Here is a 23,454-nt window from a genome sequence, read left to right as displayed (position 1 = left end):
CCAGCTCCCCAGCCCTCCCCTGGCCCCCTCCTCTGCAGAGCCAGGGAGCATCTTCAGATCAGGGTCTCCTGATTCGGGGGGGATTCTCCCAACTGATGGGTGTCATCCTCAGGCTTTGGGGTGCCTGCAGCAGGGTGGTACAGAGGAAACACTGGACAAGACTACAGAGGAATAGGGGAGGAGGATTAAGTTCCTGACTCTTGGATGTCTGGGCTCTAGAAGACATAACCATCTAACCTTAGAACACAGGACACAGAATATTCTCTCTTAAAGATGTCTGACTTAGAATACAGAAAATAGTGTGAGAGATGGAAGGGCCTTTAGAACAGGGAATGTCAGGGCTGGGAGGGGCCTTGGAACAGGGGATGTCAGAGCTGGGAGGGGCCTTAGAACAGGGAATGTCAGGGCTGGGAGGGGCCTTAGAAGCAATTCAGTCCAACTGACCAAGACTCCCCTTTACAACACAATTGATAAGCAGTCATCCAACCTGTAACAGCCCTCAAGCCACTACAGTGGCCTGGGGATGGGGTCAGGGGCGTCTCCCTGCTTTAGAACTCTCCCCACTCCAGTCCCTCCTACACAGCTGCCAAAGCACAGGCTCCTAAAGCACAGGTCCCACCAAGTCACCTCCCTATTCAACAACCTCCAATGGCTCCCTATGGCCTTCAGGATCAGATGTAAAACTCTCCCTGGCTTTTAAAGCCCTTCATAACTGGGCCCCTCCTACCTTTCCAGTCTTCTTACACTTTCCTCCATCCCACCTGCTCCACAATCAAGTGACCGGGTCCTCCTTTCTGTTCCTTCAATAAGACCCTCTGTCTCCAGACTCAGGGCGTTTGCCTTGGCTGTCCCCCATGCCTAGAATTCCCTCCTCCTCATCTCTTCCCTTGGTTACCTTGGTTTCCTATGGGTCCCAGCTAAAATTCCACCTTCTACAGGAAGCCTTTCTCCTTAATTCCAGTGCCTTCCCGCAGTCAATTATCTCCAGTTTAGCCTGTACGTGATTTGCTTGTATCTAGTAATTTGCATATTTTCTCCCCATTTAGGCTGTGAGCTCCATAAGCCCAGACAGGCTTTTGCCCTTCCTTGTATCACCAATGCTTACAGTGCCTGGCACACAGTAGGCCCATAATTAATGCTTATTGACCTCCAACCTCAGAGCTCACTGCCAGAGGCCCTGGGCTCTATTCCATTTTGAAAGACAGCTAGTTCTTAGGAAGTTTCTCTTACCATGGAGCCTAAATCTGCCTCCCACCCTTCATAGCTGGTGCTAAGGCTTCTTTCTGCCCTCTGGGGACAAGGAGAGAAAAAAAAAAAATCCTGTTTGAGGGATTGTTTTAATCCCTTGAAAAAAATGGAAGACAACATTTTGGCTGATTTTCCCTTCCCCTAAATCTTCTCTCCTCCAGGCTAATCACCTCCAGACATCATAAGATACCAACTGGAAGTCCTTCAAAATCCCCACTGGCCTCCTCCTTGGACACTCTCCCACTCGCCTGTTCTAATCTGGAAGCCCAGAACTGAATGAACTCAGTGTTCCAGCTATGGTCCAACCAAGATGGAATCTACTCCATCTACTGTACTACCTAGCTACCCCCAAAGAGGGCAATGTACAGAAGTAAAAAGAACATGGGGACCAGATATAAGAGGTGAGTTCTAGACTAGGCAAGTCATTTTATCCCCAGGAGCCTCAGTTTCCCCTTTTATAAAATAAGAGGGTTGGACCAGTTACCTCTAAGGGTCCAGCTCGGACGGTCCTCGAATCCTCAGGTCTCCTCCAGCTGTAATCTCCCCAATGAAGATAAAATCAGGCTTCACAAATACTGTGGGAAACTGCACTTGGGACCATCCTTAAAAAAAAGCTGTCACAATAGGGATTCACGTGCTTGGGTTTAAAAAGTCAACTTTCCAAGTCCAAGATGACAAAGCATTGGCTAGGGTGCCGCCCAAAAAGATCAGGAAGTCAGCAGTGTGATGATATGATCATTTAATCTGAAGTTGAACTTCGAGGGTCCTGCCTTCCAAGGTTAGGGAAGGGATGGACCCCCTGTACAGAATAGATCTCATTCTGTTTGGACCACCCAGGTGTCTGCATCCAGTTCTTGGCATCATGTGTTAGGGAAAGACACTGATAAAATAGAGGTCATTCAGAGGATGGCAACCAGGACAGTGAAGGGTCTTAAGGGGGAGGAAAGGGAGGACCAAAATGGGGAAGATATGATTTCTGTTTTAAAATATTAAAGGGCTAAATTAGGGAAGAGGGATTAGCCTTGCTCCACTTGGTCCCAGAGAATAGAACTAGGAGCAATGGGGGGGGTAAACTGAGGCACGCTGAAGAAACCTCCCTTAGGATTAGGACAGTCCCCAAATGGAATGGGCTGCTTTGAGAGGTCATGGCTTCCCCTCCCTGGAGGCCTTCAGGCAAAGGCTGACAGACCTCTTGTTGGGGTGTTACAAGGGGACCCTGATCCAGGTATGGGTTATACCTAATGGTCACCAAGGGCTCTTTCTGATCTGAGATTCTTTAATTCTATATCTCACCTCAGAGACTGGGGGATGGAGGGACTTGGAGAGAAGCCCATGGGTGGGGTGGGTCTGCCCATCCCTCAGGTACAGGGAATGGTAGTTTGAAGCTGATCTCTTGCCTCCCAGTAGCAGATTCTCAACAGGGCAGGGCTGAGGGTTGGCAAATTACATGGTAGGAAAGGGGTTGGGTTTCTGAGTGATGCCTGGGGGGACAGCTCAGCTCCATGTTCCATCCCCCTGAAATTACATAGTTGGAACCTAGCTGCCTCCCTCCCGGACCTGCCCTGCCCTAGGCTGCAGGGTGGGCCCAGGGCCTCCCACTGGTCAGAGGGCCTTGGGGCAGGGCTGAGTGTAAGCTAGGGATCTGGGTGGGCTGGGAGAAAAGACCCCTTAATATAGAACCTAGAATATGGAACGTCCAAATAGAGAAGGCACCTTAGAAAGAATATAGGAGCTGAGAATGGAGGGGGAACTTGGAAAAAAGACTGTTAGAACTGGGAGGGGCCTTGGAACAGAAAATGTCAGAGCTGGGAGGGGCCTGAGAACAGGGGATATTAGAATTGGAGTAGGTCATAGAGAGCATCCAACCCAGTGGTGCCCAGATAGATTTCAGTGAGTCTGGGAACTTGAATGGGGAAAAAATAGAGCTTTATTTTCACTAAAATTTAACTAAACTTTAGTGTTTCTGTAAGTCATGAGTTTAAAAAGCCAAATGTTCTTTCGAAAAGGGGTCCAGGAACTTCCCCAGACTGTCAAAGGGACCCACAACACCCAAAAAGTGAAGAACTTCTGATATGAATCCAATCCCCAATTTTCAGAGAAATGACCTGAGACAAAGAGGGCCAGTTACTTCGCCAAGGTTCAATGCAATTTAACACAACTATTACATCCCTACTATGTGTCAGGCATTGGAGATACGAAGACAAAAGTGAAGGAATCCCTCCCTTTAATTTCTTACATCCTACTGAAGGGGTAGGGATGGGGTGAGGGCAGACACACAAAAATAATATTTGCAAACAAGTACAGAGTAAGGAACAGGAAGGAAGGAGAAAGTGTTAATAATGGAGAGTTGGGGAGGGGGAAAGAGATCAGGGAAGGCTTCCTGAAGGAGGCTGCCCCTGAGATGAACCTTGGAAGATGACCTGGGTTCTGAAGGGAGGTGAGGAGAAAGGATACCCCAGGAACAAGGAGCCCTTTACACACACAGCCTTGAGGGGGAGCTGGACTCTTGAACAGTATGGCCTGATGGGAACATAGAGTTTTTCAGGGAAAACAAATGAAACACACATGGAAAGAGGGAGGCCCGAAGAGGGTGCCTGAACAGGAACAAGTAGAGAAAAAAGGAGCAATGGAATCCAGCTCAAATATTCTGTTCTAAAATCTTTTCTGCTCTGACATCCCCTGTTCCAAGGCTCCTCCCAGATCTGTCATCCCCTGTTCTAATGCCCCTCTCAGATCTGACATTCACAGTTCTCAGGTCCCTACCAGCCCTGACATCCCCTGTTCTAAGGCCCCTCCCAGCTGTGACATCCCCTGTTCTAAGGCCCCTCTCAGATCTTATATTCCCTATCCTAAGGCCCTTCCCAGCTCTGATGTTCCCACATTCTAAAGTCTCTCTCAACTCTAACATTCTGTGTTCTAAGATCCCTCCTAGATCTATCATCCTCTGTTCCAAGGACCCTTCCAGTTCTGGATTTCTAGGAACTTTTCTGATTCCTTGCTATGGGTCCAGGGGTGCAGAAGCTAGGGCCGTTGGCCAGCTAGCCTTGGCTGCCACAATACATGTTTGCTACCTCAGTGGGCTCAGGGTCCTGAGTGTGTGTGTGTGTGTGTGTGAGTGTGTGTGTATGTGTGTATCACATCTATGTATAGACCAAGTCAGAGCCACCTGCCTCAGTTTCTTTCCAATCCCTCTTTCTAACAGCAGGGTCTGATATCCAGCCCCTGGACAAGCTGAGGATGAGAGACCTGCATCCCTTCCTCCTCCGATCCCCTCCTGGCGTCTCTAGGTCGATCCTGGGTCTAAAAGAGGCAAACACATGTGAGTGTGGGGGCCTACCCCTCCCAGCACACCTGTTGTCTGGCCATATTAGAACCAGGGAGATCTTAGCAGGGGGGCCAGGGGCCAGGCAAGGATCACAACTGGGGTAGGGGGGGTCACACTAGGGGTGGGGGACAGATACAATTGTCCTATTCTATGCCCCTATTCTCTTGGAAAGAGAGGCAGTAGAGGATACAGGGCTAAGGTATGTAGGGCACATTACATGTAGACACATAAACATACATGTATGCATGAAATTGCATGTAGACACACACCCTTCTGCTTATGTGTGTGTGTTTACCTATACAGGTATGAAAATACCCCTGTACCTGCATATGAGAGTCAGTGTGATATGGCAGAAAGAACTTCCTATTTACCATCAGAGGTCCTGGTTTCAAATTCTAGCTTTTCCACTTGTGGAATGTTCTTAGGGAAGTAATGTCATCTCTTTGGACCTCCATTTCCTCATCTGTAACATGAGAGTTTTGAACTCGGTGATTGCTAAGGTCCCTTCCCATCTCTAGTTTTTGTGACCAAATTGATTATTTAAAATGTTTAAATTTATGCAAATAAATATGATATATTAATTCACATAGCTATGTATTTAGATGGAAGAAGGATGTTTATGAAGGTCTGGGATTAAGAGGAGGAAGCTGAGGGTATGTGGGCTGTAGGGCAGGGGCAGATTTAGAGTTGAAAGGGCCCTTGGAGGCCCTGGAGTTCAATCAGCTCAGGCTATAGATAAGAAAACCCAGGCCCAGGAGTTTCAGTGACTTGCCCAAGGTCACACAGGTAGTAAGTGACTGAGTCCAAATGCAGAAGATGCTGCTCCCACTGGCTACACTGCTTAAAGGTGGAAAGAAAACAGAAAGGGCAGACTGCATTAGTCAAACCCGCCTTGGGCACTCTATATCTGTCCAACCCTAGGCGAGTCTCTGCCTTTCCAAACTCAGTTTCCTCAATTTTAAAATGACAGTAAGAGGCAATTATAGTAATGAGAGAGAGTTGGTCTTGGAGGCAGAAAGTCCTCCCTCTGACCCTTTCTCCCTTTGTGACCACGGATAAGTAATTTAACTTTCCCTGAACTCAGTTTCCCTATCTGTAAAATGAAGGGATTAGACTGAACAACATCTAAGGTTTTATATAGTCCTAAATCTGCACGCTATATAAATACTGACTATTATTGTTGCTAGACCCAGAATCAGGAAGACTCATCTCCCTGAGTTCAAAATTCCCTGGCCTCAGACACTTACTGGTTGTGTGACTCTGGGCAAGTCACTTCACCATTTGCCTCAGTTTCCTCATCTGTCGAATCAGCTGCAGAAGGAAATGGCAAAAACCACTCCAGTATCTCTGCCAGGAAAACCCAAATGGGGTCACCATGAGTTGGACACAACTGAAAACAACTCAACAACAATACCAGACCTCCCCAAAATGTTAGTCAATAGTCAGTCAACAGACATTTATCAAGTGCTTACTATGTGTCAGATACTGGGCCTGGAATATTTATGTTTCTGAGCTAGTGTGAGGCTCACATGGGATAATGTATTTAGAATATTTTGTTTTGTTTTGTTTTGCTTTTTTGGAGGGGGGAAGGCAGGGCAATTGGGGTTAAGGGACTTGCCCAAGGTCACACGGCTAGTAAGTGTTAAGTGCCTGAAGCCGGATTTGAGCTCAGTAGAATACTTTGCTGTACAAATATTAACTATTACCATGATAGTGATGATTAGCCCCACCCTCAGACTGGCTTGGGCTCATCCTTGCTGCAGAAGAGGAGCGGGCAAAGGAGATCTGCACTGGGAGGGCAACCTTGGGGATCTCGTAGGTTAGGGAGCAGAGGAGGGGTCTGGACACTCACACTGAGGTCCGTGCCTGGGCTCAGCTTCTCAGCAGAGAAGGAGGAAATTCTGGGAATGAGACAGCAGCTTACTGCCCTCCTCGGCTCCCTTCAGGGCCCTCTGGAATGTCTCTGATGTGTCCCAGGAGCTGAAGCCAGGCCTTAATTACACCAACCAGGCTGTGGGGACAAGTCTCCGAATTTAGCCTGCTCTGGGGTAAGAAGAGTTCTAATTACCCAGTCTTCAGTCTTTCATGTGGACCAAGAGGCCTGGGCCTCAGGGAGGGAAGAAAGCAGCCACCCCTGTCCCAAGCAGCCAGGCTAGAGGAGAAAATCTTATAGAACATAGAATGAGTCTTCAGCTTGGAGCCAGAAGCCCTGAGTTGGAATTCCAATTCTGCTATCAACCAGTTGTATGACCATGGGCAAATCACAGAATCTCAGGGTTTGAAGGTCCCTTGGAGGCCACTGAATATCAGGCAGAGTCGACCAAGCATCGCTTCTATGACATTCTTACCAATGGTCAGCCAGCCTCTGATTGCAGACTTCCAGTGCCGGGAAGCTCACTACCTTCCAAAGAGGTATTTTGCCATTCTGGAACAGTTCAAGGTGTTAATGAAGCTTTTTCTTAATATCCAACCTAAATGGACCTTCCATCCATTGCTCCTGTTCTACCTGTCAGGGTTCAAACAGAAGCTGTCTTACCTTTCTTCCTCAGGACAGCCCTTCTAGGACTTGAAAAGTACCTTACCTCCTCTCCTGCTTTGCCCCCCAGTCTTCTCTTCTCCAAGCTAAACATCCTGATCCTTCATTCACTCCCCCTTGCCAGGGTCTTCAGTCCTCTCACCATCCTGGTCGCCTTCTTCTGCATATGCCTCCAGTTTATCAAGGCCCTTCCTAAAATGCAGCACTGAGCACAGATGTAGTGTGACTGGGCCGAGTATGGTCAAACCATCACTTTCCCAATTCTAGATATACTTTCTCCCTTGCTAGAGTCTGAAAGCCTTTTAGTTTTCCTGGCTACCATATCTTACCATTGATTCATATTGACTAAGATTGCAGTGGACTAAAATTCTCTAACATTTTCCTCAAGAATTGCTGTTCATACTATGCTATAAGAAATGACAGGGGCAAGTAGGTGGCTGACTGAATAGAGCACCAGCCCTGGAGTCAGGAGAACCTGAGTTCAAATCCGGCCTCAAACACTTAACACTTACCAGCCGTGTGACCTTGGGCAAGTCACTTAACCCCAATTGCCTTGCTTTCCCCCCTCCAAAAAAAAGCAAAGAAAAGAAATGACAAGCAGGATGATTTTAGAAAGACTTATATGAACTGATGCAAAGTGAAGCGAGCAGAACCAAGAGAACAGCCTACCTTGGTGAGAAAAGCCCAGCATCTGATGGCTCCCCTTTAGTGGATGATTATTTGGTTTGGTTGTTTGTTTGTTTTGTTTTGGGTTTTTTTTTTCAGTTCATTCCTACACAACTAATGTGAGTCAACTATTCCCTCTCTCTCTGTGTATTAAGGTCTTTTCTTTCTTCTCATTCACACTAAGAAAAGCAACAGGATGTAGTCAAAAGAAGGGAGCTGGGTTGGACTCCTGCCGCTACTGATTTACTGTGTGACTTGGGCAGGAATGATAAAGCTGGGAAGGCTCTCCAAGGGCCCTCTAGATGGTGAGTTCCTTAAGAACAGGGATTGTCTGTTACCTTTCTTTGTATACCCACTTCTTAGCACCTAGTAGGTGCTTAAAGGAGACTTAATTAGAGGAACCTAGAAGCACAGTGGATAGACAGGTGGACCTAGAATCAGGAAGATCTGAGTTCAAATTAAGCCTCAGATATTTACTACAATTCTAGCTCCTGGGCAAGACACTTAATTTCTGTTTGACTCTGTTCCTTTACTGTCAAATGGTGATTATATCAGCACCCACATCATGGAGTTGTTGTGAGGATCAAATGGGATATTTTTTAAAGCATTTATAGGGTGGGGAACATGGTAGGCATTTAATAAATGCTTGTTCCTTTCTTTTCTCCTTAATAAATGTTGACTAACCTGTTAGCTGAATGTCTCTAGACCAATCAGTCCCTCTAACTACCTCTCTGACAAGTGACCAACTAATAAAGGTAGAAAGGTTGCAATCTGCACAGGTGCATGGAGTATGAACATTAAGGAAATCATAACCCTTGAAGTAAGTATAAAGGGAAAACCTTTCAGTTCATGGGAAAAGTTGTTCTCCAGAAGGATACAACTCCAGTTCAAACATCACGTCCTTCTTAAAACCTTTCTGGGAGCTCACAGCTGCAAGTACCTCCCCTTTCAAAATTATCTTATATGAATATTTTTTCCTATCTGTTTCTATATGTATATGTCCCAGTAGGATGTAGGCACCTTGAGGGTAGGGATCATTCTATTTTTGTCTTTGTATACACCTCACCCAGCTGAGTGCCTAGCAAATAGTAGGCACTTAATGGATGCTTCCTAATTGATACGATATCCAAGAATCTGTGAGAATCATAAAATCCTAGATTCAGAAATGGAAGGGCCATTTATAGGATATTGGGTCTACGCCCTTCCTTCTAACAGTTGAAGAAAATGAGGCACGTAGTACTTATGTGACTTGCCCAAGGGTCACATGGCTGGTAAATATCAGAAGCATGACTTGAACTCAGCTCTGCCTGACTCCAGTCTAACATCCACTGCCTAGGTGTAAATGAGGGGGCAGAGAAGGCTTTAGTGTAAATGGGGAAAACAACTGGTTCATTACATGCTATTGCAGGGGGGTGGGGGGTGGGGATCACTCAATGATTCAATTATTCAGTCAATAAATATTAGATACCTACTGTGTGCCAGGGAACAGTGGGTGCTTGCCTATTGAGTGAAGCCCGTCATTCTGATACCTTTCTCTCCACCTCCCAGAAGGCTCAGAAATTCAAGTCATCTTTGTGGAGAATTCCAATGCTTTCTCTGGCTTTGCCAAAAAGAAAGCATGCAGGGCCCAATCCTTGTGAGTCCTGCCCATTCTTGTGGTCAGCGGCCCCTCCAGATGCTGGTCCACTTGTAAACATTTACATTCACTGGGATGAAGGCAGAGGAGAACTTGTTTTATTAGGGCCAAGTGGAAAAATCTCTCTAAGCAAGCCGGGAATGTAAACATGGCACCAATAAATGCCACGTTTCGGCAACCCCCAGGCCAGCCTCCTCTTGGAACTTGTGGCTGTAGGGCTCAGGGCAGGGGGCCTGGCTTTGGAAGGCCACTACATCCCTCTTTGCCAGTCTTCTCTTGGTTCCTCTGAGGTCAAGTAATTGGAGAAGGATTAGAATGAGAGAAATCATTGCCCTTGGGGCCAGCAAGCCAACTTCCTAACCATTCAAACTATCCTTAACCCACTGGAGGTCTTCAATCCAAGACTAAGTGGTCACTTGTAGGCGTGTTCTAGACATAACGATTATGTTCTGGCCTCCCCCTCCCAGAATAAAGCCTGCTTTATATCCCCTCTCAGGGTCCTAGAGTGTCTTCTTCTACTGCCATTGGCTCAAGCTATCATGGGTTGTGTTTGTTCTCACCATCAGTCACCAAGTATCAATAGTCGATAAAATGCCTACTGTGTTCCAGGCCCTGTGCTAAGCCCTGGAGATACAAATAAGAAAAAGAAAGACAGATGCTTCTTGACTGACTGACTAGTCCAATCAATCAGACCCTCTCCTACCTCCCCAACAAGAAGCCATCTAATAAAGGTGGAAAGGTTGCAATCTTTAGTGGTGGATAGAGGAAATCACAATCTCTGAAATAAGTGTAAGTAAGTCAAGAAAAGCCAGATTTACAGAAGGATACTATTGTAAACTCCTCAGTGATCATCTCATCCAGCCTGAGTTATAATTGCCCCAGAAAACCTAATGTGTGTCCTTGCCCTAGATGTATTTGCACTTTTGGCTTAAGCCAAAAGAATGAATCTCTAATGGTGGAATTTGAATCCATCAAAGCTAGAGATGGGGGAGGGAGACATGCAGCTGCCTAATGCCTATAGCTAAGTCTAATCCTAACTAGAGAAGGCCTAATTAGCACATGATTATAAATCAGTATTATGAAATAGCATGATGAAAGTATTGCACTGGAACCACTAAGAGGTAGTTTGAGGAGAGAGACAATATATGTCCCAAGACTTCAGCCCTCAAATACATGTACACTAAGACCTTGTCACCTCTTCATTCCATTTACATTTAGACCTTTTCCTTTCCCATATATAGAAGACTTTTCCCCTTTCTCTTTCCATTTATACTAAGTCCTCTTTGCCCCTCATTACAATGAGATATAGAAAGAATGCTGGAATGAAAGTTTTAAGAACTTAGGTTTGAATCCCAGTCTTGCTATGTTTTAACTGTATTGACCTTGGGCACATTTCTTCACCTCTCTGGGCCTCAGTTTCTCCATCTGTAAAATTTGGGTATTGTAAAGAGATCATAAAAAAGGGAAAAGGATCCACATGTACAAAAATATTTATAGCAGCTCTTTTTGTGGTGGCCAAGAATTGGAAATTGAGGGGATACCCATCAATTGGGGAATAGCTGAACAAGCTGTGGGATATGAATGTAATGGAATACTATTGTTCCATAAGAAATGATGAGAAGACGGACTTCAGAAAAACCTGGAAAGACTTACGTGAACTGATGCAGAGTGAAGTGAGCAGAACCAAGAAAACATTGTATATAGTAATAGCAACATTGTGTGATGATCAACTATAACAGACTTAGCTCTTCTCAGCAATACAGTGATCCAAGACAATTCCAAAAGACACATGAAGGAAAATGCCATCCACATCCAGAGAAAGAACTATGGAATCTGAATGTAGGTGGAAGTTGACTATTTTCTCTTTCTTTCATTTTCTTTTCTTTCTCATGGTTTTTTCCTTTTGTTCTGATTCTTCTTTCACTATATGACTAATGTGGAAATATGTATAACATGGTCATACATGTATGGCCTATGTCAGATTGCATACTGTCTTGAGGAGGAGGGAATGGAGGGGGGGATTTATAATTCAAAATCTTATAAAAGCAAGCATTGAAAACTAAAAATAAACAAATTAATTGATTTAAAAAACAAAAAATAAAACAACTATATTTGAATATATAAAAAGTTAGGGGATTGGAGTAAACGATTTCTAATGTTCCATCCCCTCTCTTCCGCATTTATACCAAGGCCTTCTTCCCTTCTTCCATTTACACCAATGCTTTATTCCCTCTCTCCCCCATTTACACCAAAGCCGTCCAGCATTTAGTACAGTGCCCAGCACATTGTAGAGACTTAACAAACGCTTGATGACTTCCTTTCTTCCTCCTTTTTAAGCCCATTTTGACTTAAGGCCATCTCCCCTATTTCACACATGTCCTTCCATATGCTTTCTTATGGGCACCAAGAGCTTTCCTTTCTGAAAACTAGGGCCAAAGAAAGCTCTTCCTCCAACCCAAAGGCTCTTAACCTTTGGGATCCCTTGGGATGTCAGTCTGACAATGTCTATGGACCCCTTCTCAGAATCATGTTTTTAAATGCATAAAATGAAATGGTGGTACAGGTGGTGGTGGTACAGAAGATAGAGCCCTGGGCTGGAGTCATGAGGACCTGAGTTCAAATCCAGACTCAGACACTTACTAGTTGTGTGACCCTGGGCAAGTCACTTAACCACTGTCTGCCTCAGTTTCCTCAACTATAAAATGGGGATAATAATAGCATCTGCCTCCCAGGAATCATACTTACATAAAAGGGATATACTTGTAAAATGCTTGGGACAGTAACTAGCACATAGTAGGCACTATATAAATACTTATTATTACTATTAGGATTACAAAGGAAACCAATTATGCCGAAATAAAATTGTGATTTTTCTTTTTTGCCCCATCTGAGTTCATAGACCCCAGAATGGTCAGCAGGTCAATAAATCCTGGTTTAGACTAGATACTCTCAGAAGGCAGGAACCCTAAGTCTGGTGTAGGCCTGATGACTCTCACTGTCCCCTGACTTTTAGCTCATAGACTTTATTATTTAACTGTGGTCAAGGGCTAGGTTCATCCCAGAGCCAATTTTCCTTGAGAGGGGAGTTGAGAGGCAATATTTGCGTGTTTGATGAGACCTCGGAAGCTTTTTCTTTGGTCTGTGCTGGGCCTACCACCTGCCTCCTGACTGCAACTCCTGTAAATCAAATGTCTGGCTGTTTATCTTAAGCCCAGCTCAGCCCTGGCTCCAGGTGCTTCTGAGGGAGGAAAGGAGGAGGGAGGAAGCTGGAGGAGGGGGCACCGATAGGCCAAATGTTGGAGACTAGAAGTGAGACTCTGGTCCTGTCTTGGGTTCAAATGCTAACCCTTGCCCTGGGTCTCCTTTTTCTGACGCATCTGAATGTTACTGACCTGCCTCAAGGTTACATGTAATAAGTAGAAGAAGGATTTGAATGCAGGTCTCCTGACATCATTACGGATGATTTAAGTCTCTCCACAACCTGGCCTGGCCTTACCAACTTCCTTCTTTCTCCTATTTTCAACCGCAGCCAGTCCGACTTCCTCTTGCCTCATACTGCCAAGTTCTTTCCTACCTCCGCACTCTTGCTCATGCAGGGCCTCTCACCTGGAACACTCTCCACTATGCCAAGTCTAATCCTCCCCAACTTTCACCATCCAGCTCAACTGCCAACTCCATGGGCATTGGACAGCCCCGTGTGACCTCTCTCTCCTTGGAGCTATTTCCCATAGCAATCCCTGTCTAGTCTTCATGTTTGAATCTATGGTGTTTTATATTGGTGACCTGTACTCAGGATTACCTGAGTTCAAATCTGACCTCAGACACTTACTAGCTTGACCCTGGGCAAGTCACTTGACCCTGTTTGCCTCAGTTTCCTCATCCGTAAAAAGAGCTAGAAAAGGAAATAGCAAACCACTCCAGTATCTTTACCAAGAAAACCCCAAAGACGGTCACGAAACAGCAAGAGTTTCATGTACATAAATCTTACCTCTCCAACATAAGCTTTGGAAGGCTGGGATCATGTCTCTTTTGTCCACTTTCTCTCTCTAGGGCCTAAAACAAGAGGGAGTATACAGTAAGTGCTTAGCAGCCTAGAACAGTTCAAAGGCTACCGGATTTGGACTCGGGCAAGCTCAGGGTTTGAGTCTCTCCTTTACCACACAGTGTGTGTGATTTTGCTGAGATATGAAGAGCACTGAGTTTGGAACAAGAGGCCCTGAGCTGAAATCCTGCCTTTGACACTTGTGACTTTCGTAAGTCACTGTCCTCCCAGAGCCTCAGTCTCCTCATCTGTAAAACGAGGGTTTGGGATGAGATTCCCCTCGGAGGCCGCTTCTGGCTCTTCATCTACAGCCCCTGGGAAGTTCCCCCCCTTATCTCTTGACCTCAGGTTTCTTCTCTAAAATCAGACAGTCAAATGAGATCTTTGGCGCCCCTTTCATCTTTCAGCACTATCACTTGGCTTAACCAAGACCTACCCTTATAGGGAGAGAGCTAACCCTGGTCCTGCTGATTTTCCTTTGAAGGCCTGGGATCTCCCACCTGAGGCCTGAAATTATCCACCCTCAAATTCTCCCAGCTTCTCACAGCATTGGCTCACTGACCCCCAGTCCTTGCTTACTGGCCTGTATCCCCCTCTTGTCTTTCCTCAGCAATGAAACTCTGTCCCAGTTAAACCCAAGGTCAATTTGCCAGCTCCCAGCCCTCCTACCTAGGACCCGGCTCCCAGATGGGGTTCTGAGAAGAAAGCAGAGGAGAAGGAATGAGCTGTGAACGGCTAAGATGGTCCTCTTTATCCAACCCTAAACCACACAGGGGGAAGCCACGAGGCAGGTTAATGGCCAGACAGTTGGGAGGCAGTCCTTCTCCCACCCTTTGAAGTGTGTTTGCTGAGAGTTGGGAGGGAAGTCCAGCTCCCCACCCCCAACCACGAGGACCTCTGAATGTCCACAAGCTCCTGCTTAGACCCAGGTCATAGAAAGAGCAGATTTATCTCAATCAAGAGTCCCAACCACATGGAGCCATGTGTCCACTTGGGAAGAGCTTTTGGCACAGCCCAAGCTGGGGAGGGGCGGAGAGGCCAGACAGCTGCAAACATCTGGTTTGAATTGTCCCAATGGCTGATTTTAAGCTGAGAAAGAGGAGGCTCAGCCTGGTTTAGCCGGGTTCCCTATGCTCTGGGCCAGGATTGGACAGGATCAGACTGGCGCCCAAAGAGGCCCCAACACATGGCCAAAATGCCCACACGGGATGGGAAACCTTTGCTTCTTTTCAGTGCCAAAACAACAAGTCCACTGAGGTTTGTGTTAACCAAGATAGAGCACAAAAGACCAACAATTAGGACTTAGGGACACATCGGGATTTAGGCTCGAAGAGATAGAATCACCATCCACTCAACAGCAATGAAAAGGAACTTTCTAACTTCGTGGTCTGGGACTAAGGACCTTGAGTCGCCACCAGAAAAAGGCTGTCAAAAGAATATATGGTCATAGGTTGGGAATTGTTCTTAGTTTTTGCTGCCTGTCAGGCTGACTGTAATGACTCATAGCAGGGATGTGGTAGTAAATGTTTAACAACTCTCTGTCTCTGTCTCTGTCTCTCCTCTCTCTCTCTCTCTCTCTCTCTCTCTCTCTCTCTTTCTCTCTCTCTCTCTCTCTCTCTCTCTCTTTCTCTCTCTCCTCTCTCTCTTTCCTCCTCTCTCTGTCTCTGTCTCTCTCTTTTTCTGTCTCTCTCCTCTCTGTGTCTCTCTCTCGCTCTCGCTCTGTCTCTCTCCTCTCTCTCTGTCTTCTCTATCTCTCTCCTCTCTCTGTGTCTCTTTCTCTCTCTCTCTCCTCTCTCTTTCCTCCTCTCTCTCTCTGTCTTTCTCTTTTTCTCTCTGTCTCTCTCTCCTCTCTCTGTCTCTGTCTCTCTCTTTCATACACACACACACACACACAGAAAAAGACCTATTCTCAAGTTTAATCTATATTAACATTTCCTCCATCACTTTCTTAAGTGTAAACTATCACAAAACAACTAATCAAGATGTGATTTGTAGCTTTGTCCATTCATTTAACAATCAGCTCCTGGCACAGCTTTTGTCCATAGCCTTTGTCCATGCCCCAAAAGAGCATCAGCTGACTCTTGTCAGAGAGAGGCTTATGAATCCTTGCACCCCAGAGGGAGCAGACTACCCTGAAATTATGAAACAGCTGAACAGTTGGTCTTAGAAAGAAGCACGTCATCAACTCCAGGACTCGCGGAGACAATAAGGCAGAGAGGAGATTGTGGTCCAAGCTATGCCATGTTGCCTACAATATGGGCATAAGCACCAATTCTATGGAACTATTCTGTAGAATGTTGGAGAGCCAATTAATGATGCCTAACCCAGCCAACAAACCTTTGTTAAGCATCTGTGTGCCACTAGTACTAAGCACTAGGGACATAATTAATAAAAGAAAGTGCCTGCCCTCAAGGAGCTTACAGTCTAAAGGAGGCATAATACACACAACGAGAGAGGTCAGGAAGATAGGAAAGCAGGCAGTAGTCAGGATCAGGGGGCATCTTGTTCCATGGAGCTGAAACCAGGCAGGACAGCAGATGCAAAGTGGATTTGATTGAGAATAGCCTTGAATTCTACACGTGGGAATTTGGACTTATAGGTACTAGGGAGCCACCAAAAGTCCAAGAGGAATGACATGGTCAGATATCATTAAGTCATAGATTATCCAGTTATTTACTTCTGATGTGGAAGCCATTTCAAAATTAATTATGTGTGCTGCCAGATCACCATCAATATCAGCTGGAAGAAAGGATAAAGACATAATTGTGGCAGTTTCACTCTGACCTATTAAAAATATCTTTTGATGCCCCCAAAACAATAAATGGAAAAATAAAAATCATTGACCCTGATTATCACTGGGTCTCTTGTAATACCTTCAGAGATATACGATAACTGCTACAACAAATAGGCTATAAACAGCCCAGAAACCACCTGAGTCAGTAAACACTTCCTCTCCTTGTCAAGAAGAAAGAAATGATAGCTAAGGACAAAGCCAGTTTAGAATGCACACTCATTTGTTAAATATTATGAAGGAATGAAAGCAAAAACAAGTCCAAATAAAAGAATTGGCATGAGACCCAGCTGGACAGATCATCTCAAAGTCTTTCATAGATGGAACTGGCTGGCAAACTGAATAGGCAGAAAATAGAGCAAATTCATTGGCATTTCCATTGCAATCTATTTTCATCATCAATGACAATGGCACTACTCCCCTGGACCATTAACACCTCAGTCCCTCTGAGTCATATGAGTGAGCCAGAAAGGTACTTCAGATGAAGTTAGCACAAACAGCTGGAAACAAAGAAGATGCCCATTGATTGGGGAATGGCTAACCCACTCATGGTATATGAATGGGATGGAATGTTACTATGCTATAAAGAAATGACAAAGAGGATGAATTCAGAGAAGCGTGGAGAGACTTACATGAACTGACTCAAAGTAAAGTAAGCAGAACCAGGAAAACAATATCCAAAAAACCAGTGTAAGTGGGAAAAAATAACCATCATAAAATAATTGAAAATAAATGTTGCAAAATTACAAAGAATGAAAAAAAAAACAAAATGACAAAGAATTATGTATCCCCAAAGAAAAGATAAAATGCCTTCCACCCAACTCTTTTGGGGGAGGTGAGCGTTCATAGATGTTAAATATTACGTATGTCAGATTTTTCCCCATGTGTTGGTTGGTTTTGCTGATTTTTTTCCTCCTTAAAAAAAAAACAAAACACAAAATTCTTTGTTCTAAGGGATGACTCTAGTGGGGTGGGGTGGTATGGGGAAAATGTAGGCAATGTTAAAAGATATCAATAAAAAAGCCCTATTTTTAAAAACACCACAGAGGAGGGTGGCCACAGAAAACGATGAAAAGCAGTAGAAACAAAAATAAATCTTAAAAAAAAAACTTGGCATGAGATGAGACTCAGCTAAGCCACATCATCTGAGCATTTATAGATGGAACTAAATGGCAGGCTACAAATAGCCAGAAAATAGAGCACATTTGTTGGCATTTCCACAATGATCTCTTTTCATTGTCAAGGATAATGGCAACCCCAATCAACAAGAGTTGGTCAATAAGTATTTATTACCATGTGCTGGGCATTATGTTAAGTGTTGGGAATACAAAGAAAGGGAAAAGACAGTCCTTGCTCTCAAGGAGCTTACAGTCTAATGAGGGAGATACAATGTACAAACAACTGTGTCCACACAACATATAGACAGGATAAATTGGAGATAATCAATAGAGAGATGGTACCAGTGTTAAGGGAAATTGGAGGAAGGTTTTGGTAGAAGATAGTTCTTCTATGGAGAACCCATGGAAGAACAAAGACAAGAATCCGTCAAGATAAAAAGGTGTGGAGAGGGTAATACCTGCAGAACTCAATGCATCGGAGGTAACAGCCCCATCCACAAGACCTTACATCCATTGATGTCTTGAATTACACACTCATTTTGGCATGAAAGATGAATCAAAGAGGGATCTGAAAAGGTACTTAAAGATTATTGAGTTCGATGTTGGCATGTTACATAAGAGGAAACTGAGGCTCAGAGGAGTTATAGGCTTATAAGATCATAAAGCAGAGTCAGGATTTTAGCTCTAGTATTCAGTATCCAAATCTGGGGTACTTCCCACTGTACCACACTGATCCCTTAGCTAGAGATAAATTAAAAGGCTATTGTAAGGGTCCGGAGTAGCCCAAACTAGGGAAATGACTGTGTCAATGGAGAGAAGAGGATGGATTATAGTATCCCTCAGGGTTTATTCTAGGAGTGACCCTGAAGGGCTGAGGATTTCCAAGATTATTATTTATGAGCCCCCATTCTGGGTGTTCCCCTGTCAATCAGCCAGCAGAATTGTATTAGCTTTTAAGAAAGGGATATAATGAGGAGGTGTAGAAATAATAGTTAGAAAACAATTTCCCCAAACTGGGGGGGGGGAGCAGTTTGCACATAAGGTGTGTCTGGGGAGAGTAGACACAAATGCAAAGTACAAAATAGACGTGTATAAATGTAGAAAACATCTAGGACCAAGGAGTATCTCCTAGCTCCAGAAGTTCTTTTCTCCCTTCTGTGGAAGTTTTCCCTTAGGTTAAGTTAACAAACATTTATTAAGCATTAACTGTGGGCTTGATGTTATCATTGTAGGTCTCTTCTGGGCTCTGAGGACTGGAGCCTTTCTAGAGTTCATCGTCAGCATTTCTCTTCATAATAAAGATCACAATCCTGGAAGCTAATGCCATCTCCAGGGCATTAGAGATGTTTTTTCTGTCATTGGCCATGACCAGTCTAATGGACTCTGCCACTGAATTCATTTGCCAGTGGAATCTCTGATGCATCTGATGGATCTGCCAGTTGCCTAGGCACCCTCTTTTCATAATATTCATTCACACAAGATCAGGAAAGAATCAATTTTTAAAAAGAAAGAAAGAAACAGGTAACATGTGCTTACAGACACATGGTAACCAGGTAGGAGATAAGACAATCATTCTTCCTTCCCCCTCTCCTCCTCCTCCCTCCCCCAAACTGAAAACAACTCTGCCTCACTCACTCACTTCCAGGAAGGAAAGGAAGCCAAAAGGCTGGTGGAGGGGAGAGGGTCACTTGCTGTATGTATACTCATCAACAACTCAGCAAATCACAAGTCACCAATCTTTTCTGTTCTTTGGCAAACCTAGAAGAACCCTCATCTTTCCATAGTCCTGGTTCTTCATATGCCAATAACTAGAAGTACATTCACCAAACCTTCATATGTTTTAACTGGAAGTGAGGCAAATCCAAACATGCTGTAAAGATTGGGTCCTAATTGACCTGGCTTTCCATTATAGATTCTCAAATTGTCGTGGAGGGAAAAACAAAAGAACATGATGGTTTATGAAATGAAGGCAATGAGGGAGAGGGATCTCATCCCTACACTTAATATCTCACCAAATCTTGCTAGTCTTTCAATGTGTCTCTCATGAGCAGCAGAGTCAAGATGGTGGCGTGAGAGGCATCATTTTTGCCCAGCTCACCTGACACACCTCCTCCATAATGATCTAGAAAATGCACCAGAGTATTTATCAGAAAAAAAAGAAAAAGTCACCATGAGTCATTTTTCTAGCCCAGAGAAGCTTAGGAAAACAGATAGAGAGATCTGTGGACACTGGGAAAGGAGCTGGCCAAGAATGCAGCAGTAGAAAGCATTCTAGCATCTAGGGATGGTAAGAGGGCTGAAAGTGAAGAGCAGGGCATGAAGGACCACACAGAAAGAGATCCCAGGGGAGCCCTGGAGGACCAGGTGTCAGCTGGCAGCTCTGTCACCTACTTCCCATTTCCTGGTCACGATTCCAAGGCAGAGAGCAGTGGTTGCAGGTGAGAGGGAGCAGGGCCCCAAGCTGTGTACAGAGTGAGGAACAAGTTCCAAAAACTTGACTGTGTGGCTCTGAACCCAAGAGCAGAGGGAGACTCGGTTCTAACCTTTAGCCCCAAATATAAGCCCAAGAACATAAATTAGCTCATTTGATCCTTACAACAACCTTTCTGTATAGGTGTTGTTATTATGCTCATTTCACAATTAAGGAAATTGAGGCAAAGAGAAGTTAAATGGCTTGTTCAGGGTCACATGCCTAGTAAATGTCTGAGACTGGATTTGAACACAGATCTTTCTAACTTCAAGCCCGGTTCTCTACCCACTGAGCTACCTATCTGACATTTAATTGGAAACTAAATAGCCTAATCCTAGAGAGTGGATGGGTCAAAGAACAAATCACAGAAATAATAAATAATTTCATCAAAGAGAATGACAGTAATGAGACATCATGTCTGTAGGATGCAGCCAAGGCAGCCCTTGGGGAAAAATTAATATCTCTAAATGGAGAGGGGGTGAGAGAGAGAGAGAGAGAGAAGAAAGGAGGAGGAGGAGGAAGAGGAGAAAGATAAGAAGGAGATGGAGAAGGAGACGGAGGAGAAAGGGAGGCAGGAAGAGATAGAGAAGAGAGACAGAGAAGGAGAGAGACAGCAAGAGAAGAGGAGAGAGAATGAAAGAAAGAGGGAAAGAAGGAAATAGAGAAAAGAAAGAAGGAAACAGAGAAAGAAAAAGAAATGTTAAAAAGAGGATTATTGAGACATTTTAGTGAAGTTAAGAGAGCAGAAAGAATCCTAGATGAGGAAATTGTGGCCTAGAGAGGGGTGGTGCTAGGACCAGAACCCAGACCTTTTTTAGCTCTCAGTGCCCTGCTCTTCCAGCCATTCCAGACCATCTTCCCCCCCCCCCCCAGGTTTAAATACATCTTTTAAGGTTGTGTATTTGGTCCTGTCAAATGATGTTCCCCGAGAAGTTACAACTGCACAATTAAGCTGAGGGATAAAATTCATTTGAACTTTCAGTGGTATTTTCCTCTCCGATCGTGTTTAAGCTCCTTGTAAGCTGCACAATAATTGAGCAGGATATAAGCAGCAAGCACCATAGAAATACCACCAATCCCACCTTTCTTCACATCGATGTACTTTTTAAAATATGCATCATAACCTCTACGAAAAGCTTTGATAATCCCACTAGGGGGAAAATCCCGCTTCATTATCCAGGCTGGTCGCTGCTGCAGCTTGACATCGAGGAGTTTTTGTTCTCTAAGTGGTTTTGAAAGTGGTGGTTGGGACGACATCTTGCCACCTTGGAGTCCGACAAGTCTGGAGCTCCAGACCATCTTTAGGCTCTGTTTCTTCTCCAGACCCCAAGAGACTCTAGAGTGTCCCAGAGAGTGACTGACGCCTGCAGAAGGGGTGTGTCCATGTGGTGGCCTCCTAGGATCTCACTGTCCTCTCAGTTGGCTGGGGTCCTCCTGAGGACCGCAGAATCTAAGGAAGCTGCTTCCCTAACATTTGTCTGGACATCCTGCCTCAGGACCTAGCTTTGAATACTGGAGGTTTCAGAAGAAACACCAGACCTTTGTGGAAGAGAAAAGGGGAGTTTTCTCTGAGACTGATGGAGAAGGCACTGGGTTGCACCTTCCAAGGGTAGAATGACTTGGAGAGTCTGCCTCAAGGCCTTAAGCACCAAGATCTCTCCTGGTTCTGTCACAGCTTAGCTCCATAGCATCCAGCAAATCCCTTCCCCTCTCTGGGCTTCAGGCTCCTTCCTCTTCTGCAAAATTATGGAATTCCAAGCCAATTCAATGATCATTTATTTCTTGAGCTCATTTCCTGTGCCAAGAAACACTCCCTGCCCTCAAGAAGCTTCCATTTTAAGGGGGATACATCAGTTACACGTACAATTAATCCTCATGTATTTATTAAACACCTGCTATGTTCTAGGCACTATGTAAGGGGCTAGAGATACATAAACCAAAGTGAAAGCAGTCCCTGCCCTCAAGAAACTTCCATTCTATCATCAATCAGCAATCATTTATTTTTATTTTTTTTTTAAGCAATCGGGGTTAAGTAACTTGCTCAAGGTTACACGGCCAGTTATTTCTGGGTGTGGTGCTAAGTATCTGAGCCCGGATTTGATCCCCAGGTCATCCCAACACTGGAGCCAGTGCTCTTACTCACTGAGCCACCTGGCCACCCCAGCAATCATTTATTAAACACTATTTGTCAGATGCTTACCTAGGAGCTGGGGGTACAAAGACACCAATGAATCAGTGTCTTCCCTCCTTGTCCTTCCATGGGGAGGGGATATTGAGATTTAGGGGTGCTGGGACCCTGAAATAGCGACATGTGTGTCCTGCTTAAATGAATTCGACCCAAGCCTTCTTTCAGCCAAAGAAAACAAAGTTTATTAAAATTTTGCAATATTGGCCAGACTCTTAAGAAAAATCAGCATTGGCTAGACTCTTAAGGAATCTGAGCATTTGTAACCTTAATATAAGCCGGTCAGATTGAATCTGAACACCTTCATGGAAGCAAGAAGGATTTTTATACAGAAGACTGTGGGAACAGAAAAGGGGTCTATATGGAACTAAGGAGTGGCAGCCTAGAGTAGGGTCAAGTGTAGACAATGAGAAGGCAGTTAATTAACTGGGAAGAGCCTCCTGGAAAAGTCTACAGGCTTTTCCTTTTTGGGGTCCAGATCACAAAGGCATGGTCTTTTTCTTTTAGGGTTTCAGATCCCATCCCCATCATTACCATCTCAAACAAATGGGACCCAAAATCTTTTGGGGCACGGGTGAAGGGCTCGGCTTCTGAAACTGCTTCCTGCTGGCAAGGGGCATAGAGCTGTCCCTGCCTCAAGCGGGTCCCAAAGAGGAGGTTGACTGGAACTGAGCACAGGCTGCATCCTGGGGATGATGTGGGGACATTGTCTGGTACCCACTGTTTGCTACCAACTTTAAGTGAATGACCTGTAATCTGCAAGGTGCAAATCTGACAAGTAAAAGTGGTAGAACCCCATTAAAATCATTTACATTCGCTCTGCAGGATTATCTGAAGTAGTTACTTTCTCAAATGTTTGAGTAACACTTTGGCTGGTAGAAGTTTTCTAGGCTTGGCCAGGGATTGACTTTTACTCCAATTATAACAAAAGACTAAGGAGGTTACTTAGGTAATGATTAGGTCCAATAGGTTATCTCCCTCAAAGAAAATTGCATGGAAATTCTCTTCCCCAAACCAAACTGAAGAGCTTCTGATTTCATTTCAGCTGTTTGGGATATGGAATGACTAACATTCAGGTCAAACAGCAAGATCTCGCACACTTGAATTGGGCTTGTATCTTTTACTGACCCCTTGCTCCGATTATAGAAATTTGCTATGGAAGGATAAAGCAGGGACAAGATTTATACAGGCAAAACATCCTTAGAATCCAGATAATTCACTTTTCCAAGCATGCAGTTATCAGTTTCGCCTCATAGTCAGACGCAGGAATAGCCAGGTAGGTAACATTTCTTTCCAAAGGAACACAATGGGGAAAGTGAACCAAGAGGATCCCATCTGAGACTGAGGCTCAAATTGTCCTCTGAGCTTTTCCCAGATGCAGACCTCCTTCCTGTATCACATTCTCTGAGTAGCTTGTGGCATGTCTCTCAGATGGTG

General features: G+C 44.7%; 1 long non-coding RNA gene and 1 pseudogene across 4 annotated transcripts in view; one reads left to right on the top strand and one right to left on the bottom strand.

The window, feature by feature from the left end:
* Positions 1-23,454, top strand: part of LOC138156559 (uncharacterized) — a 33,142-nt gene that overhangs the window by 398 nt on the left and 9,290 nt on the right. Inside the window, exons 2-4 of one of the 4 annotated variants that reach the window (XR_011167181.1) lie at positions 1,410-1,649; positions 4,451-4,567; positions 18,595-18,673. This is a non-coding gene — a long non-coding RNA (uncharacterized lncRNA). Of the gene's footprint in view, positions 1-1,409; positions 1,650-4,450; positions 4,568-4,876; positions 5,734-11,020; positions 11,435-18,594; positions 18,674-23,454 lie in introns of those variants that run through there. The other 3 variants (XR_011167180.1, XR_011167179.1, XR_011167182.1) reach the window with 3 other exon arrangements.
* LOC138156552 (ATP synthase subunit f, mitochondrial pseudogene) lies at positions 20,711-21,113 on the bottom strand (annotated as a pseudogene).

The sequence above is a fragment of the Petaurus breviceps genome, unplaced genomic scaffold, assembly GCF_028583685.1.
Source record: "Petaurus breviceps papuanus isolate PSGF00001 unplaced genomic scaffold, PetGlider_PUasm1.0 99, whole genome shotgun sequence".
Taxonomy (NCBI): Eukaryota; Metazoa; Chordata; class Mammalia; order Diprotodontia; family Petauridae; genus Petaurus; species Petaurus breviceps.
This window is presented reverse-complemented; position numbering and strand designations above follow the sequence as displayed.